The sequence below is a fragment of the Orycteropus afer genome, unplaced genomic scaffold (genome assembly GCF_000298275.1).
Source record: "Orycteropus afer afer isolate SDZICR_OR568_19922 unplaced genomic scaffold, OryAfe1.0 scaffold00215, whole genome shotgun sequence".
Taxonomy (NCBI): domain Eukaryota; kingdom Metazoa; phylum Chordata; class Mammalia; order Tubulidentata; family Orycteropodidae; genus Orycteropus; species Orycteropus afer.
In genome coordinates this window covers 4,730,430-4,734,603 of record NW_006921802.1, presented here as the reverse complement: position 1 = coordinate 4,734,603, position 4,174 = coordinate 4,730,430, and positions in this window count along the sequence as shown.

Sequence of the window (4,174 nt, the reverse complement as noted above, 5' to 3'; positions counted from 1 at the left end):
GTTTTGCAGATTCTACATTATTCTTTAGCGTTGCATAGTATTCCATTGTGTGTATGTACCATAGTTTGGTTATCCATTCCTCAGTTGATGGACCCTCCCATCTTCTTTTGATGCTTCCTGCATCATTCAATATTTTGTGCATAGAGGCACTGAATATTGAAACTAGAGGCTTGAATTATTTTCTTCAGTTCTTTCAGCTTGAGAAATGCTGAGCATGTTCTTTCTCTTTGATTTTCCAACTCAGGTCTTTGCACATTTCATTATACTTTCCCTTAGCCACTCAATCCACCCTTTGAAATCTCCAGTTCAGCTCTTTTATCTCATCATTTCTTCCATTCCATTTAGCTACTCTCTGTTCAAGAGCAAGTTTCAGAGATCTGACATCCATTTTGGATGTGTAGTATTCTGTTGTGTGTATGTACCACAGTTTGTTTAACCATTCATCCATTGATAAGCACTTAGGTTGTTTCCATCTTTTTGCAATTGTGAATAATGCTGTGAAGAACATGGGTGTGCGTATATCTGTTAGTGTCATAGCTCTTTTTCCTCTAGGATATATACCTAATAGTGAGATTTCTGTATCATACAGTATTTCTACTTCCAGTTTCTTAAGGAAGTGTCATACTGCTTTGTAAAGTGGGTATACCACTTTATAATCCCACCAGCAGCATATGAGTGTCCAGTCTCTCCACACTTTGCCTGCATTTGTTGTCTTCTGTTTTTTTGAACTTTGTTATTAGTACTGGAGTAAGATTGTTTTGTTTTGCATCTCTCTAATGGCTACTAATGATCATAGCCAGTTCTTCATATATTTGTTAGCTGCCTGAATATCTTCTTTGATGAAATGTCTGTTCATGTCTTCTGCCCATTTTTTATTAGATTGTTTTTTGTTATTGGGGTGTTGAATTTTTTTTTTTAATTTAAAAATCAGTCCCTTGTCTGATATATTGTTGCAAAATTTTTTCTCAGTCTTTAGGTTATATTTTGATGCACACAAGGGTTTAGTTTTTAGAAAGTCCCAGTCATCTTGTTTATCTCCTGCCTTTTGTGTATTGATAGTTATGTTTATTAGTATATTTTATGCCACATATTATGGTCTCTCAGTTTGCCCCTATTTTTTCTTTGATGATCTTTATGGTTTGGGATTTACATTTATGTCTTTAATCCATCTTGAGTAAGTTTTTGTGTATGGTGTGGGATATGGATCTTGTTTCATTTCTCTGCACATGGATATCCCATTTTGCCAACACTATTTGTTAAAGAGACTATCCCTTCCCCTATTTAATGGGTTCTGGCAGTTTGTCAGAGATTAGCTGACCCTAGTTGGATGGATTTACTTCTGGGTTCTCAATTCTGGTCCATTGGTCTGTGTGTCTGTCACTATATTAATTCCAGGTTATTTTGATTATTGTGGCTGTATAGTAGGTTTTGAGATCAGGGAGTACAAGGCCACTTATTTTGTTCTTCTTATTTAGTAGTATTTTACTTACTCAGGATCTCTTTACTTTCCATGTAAAATCGGTAATTAGTTTTTCCATCTCTTTAATGAATGATGATAAAATCTGTATTGGAATTGCATTATATCAGTAGATTGATTTGTGTAGTACTGTCATTTTTACATTGTTAAGTCATCTATTCAACCCACCAGCCACTCCTCAGAAGGAAGGTTGGGCAATCTACTTTCGTAGTGATACCACTTCGGAAACCCAAAGAGAGGTCGCTATAAATTGGGTCTGAATCAACGGCACATAACAACAACAACAACATTCATGAGCATGGTATATTATTCCATTCACATAGGTCCCTTTGGTTTATTGTACTAGTGCCTTCTAGTTTTCTCTGTAAAGGTCTGCTGTGTCTCTGGTTAGATTTATCCTAGTATTTCATCATTTGGGTGGCTATTACAAATGTAATTGTTCTTCTGATTTCCTTTTCAGAGTTCTCTTTGTTAATGTAGAAGAATCAATTGATTTTTGTATGCTGATCTTGTATCCTGCTGCTTTGCTGAAGCTTTCTATTAGTTCCAGTAGTTTTCTTGTTGAGTCTCTAGTATTTTCTATGTATAGGATCATATGATCTGCAAGTAGACATAGTTTTACTTCTTTGCCAATTTGGATTCCCTTTATTTCCTTTTCTTGTCTAATTGCTCTGCCTAGGACGTCCAATACAATATTGAATAAGAAAGCACCCCTGTCTGGTTCCCATTTATAAGTGGAATGTTTTCAGTCTCTCTCCATTGAGAATAATATTGACAATAGGTTTTGTGAACATGCCCTTAATTATGTTGAGGAATTTTCCTTCTATTGTTATTTTGCTGAGAGTTTTTTATCAATAATGGGTTTTGGATTTTGTCAAATATCTTTTCTGCATCAAATGATATGATATCAATCTATTGATCTTTATTTATTTTCATATTTTTTTTTTCTTCTGCAGTCTTGAATCTGCCAGTAAGCCCTTTTAGTCAAATTCCCATTTTAGTTATTATACTTTTCAACTTAAGAACTTCCACTTGGTTTATTTTTATAGTTTCTGTCTCCTTCTTGATAATTATTATTTGTTCATTTATGTTCTATTGTTGTTATTGTTGTCAGGTGCCTTTGAGTCATTTCTGACTCTTAGTGACCCAGTGTATAACTGAACAAAGCATTGGCTGGTTCTACATTATCCTCACAATGATTGCTGCACTTTACCCCACTCTTGGAGACAATATGTCAATCTATTTCACTGTGGGTCTCCCTCTTTTTTGCTGAATTGCTACTTTACCAAGCATGATACCATTCATGGAGATTGGTTCCTCCTGAAGAAATGTCAAAAATAATTTAGACAAAGTCTTACCATCCTTGTTTTTAAGGGACATTCTGGCTGTACTTTACCTGAAACAGATTATTTTGTTCTTCGGGCCGTTGTTATTCTTCACCAACATCATCATTCAAATGGGTCAATTCTTCATTGGTTTTCCTTTTCCTCATCTGGCTTTCACATACATAGGAGGGCCTTAGGTTAGGCACACCTTAGTCATCAAAATGAAATTTTTGCTTTTTAACACTTTCAAGAGGTCTTTTGCAGCAGATATTTTGTTCTACTCTCCTTTAATTCTGTTGTTTATTTGAACATATTTTGATATGAATACGTTTACTTTAAATCTTTATCTAGTAACAACATCTAGGGACACTCAAAATTTCTATTGATTGCTTTTGTTTGTTTTGTTTTTCATTGCTTCTACTTTCCTGTTTTTTATATGTTTTATAATTTCTTGCTAAAAGTTGTACATTTTAGATAACATAGTGCAACATCTGTGGATCCTGGCTTTTCCTCATGGACATTTTTGTTGTCACTGTTTTTGTTTTTCATTATTCATTTTTATTTTTTTAATAACCTGCTGGAGCAAAATCTATTGAAATATCTATGTAGTCTTTTTTTTTTTTTTTTTGTAAGAGTTGTTTCTGGAAATAACTACACATTTGAGTAGTTTAATAATCAGTTAATAAGTAAACAGAATTTGTGCTCAACCAACTTGAATAAGTAAGTTTTCATCCTCTGCCATTAGAAGTGTGTTAGTAGGGAAGCACATTCAATTTAAATCTCACATCATTTTCAAGTTGGTAATGAATTAAAATATATAAATATATATGTATATATATATCATTAACCTTTCACATCTATTATGTGCATGCTTACAACCTTAGAGTCAACCAGTATTGTTTGGCTGATTTGAATCTTCTCTTGCCTCTCTGTGTATGCAGGCAGCCGGATGAATACACTGTCCCAACCTAGTAGACCAGAATAGGCAACGTATGGCCTATAGGCCTAATCAGTCTTCAGTCTCTATGTATGACCTATGAAGCAAAAGCACTTTTTCACAAAAGATGTAAAATAAATAAATAATAAATAAATAAGCAAAAAGGACGTATAACTGATACCTTATTTGGCTCACAAAACTGAAAATCCTTTGTATTTGGCACTTACAGAAACACACACCTTGTGCTTGAAGTAGAACTGTTGGCCCTCCCAGTTATACCAATAACATTGCTGGATATGGGTGTTACCTAGTACTCTAAGTTGAGCAAACCTCTTCAAACATAGAAAATGGTCTTACAGTCCTTATTGTTTGCCCCACTCTGAGAAGAAATAAGAACAGTCCCATGTCAGAAAGTCATAGATTCTCATTTTTTTT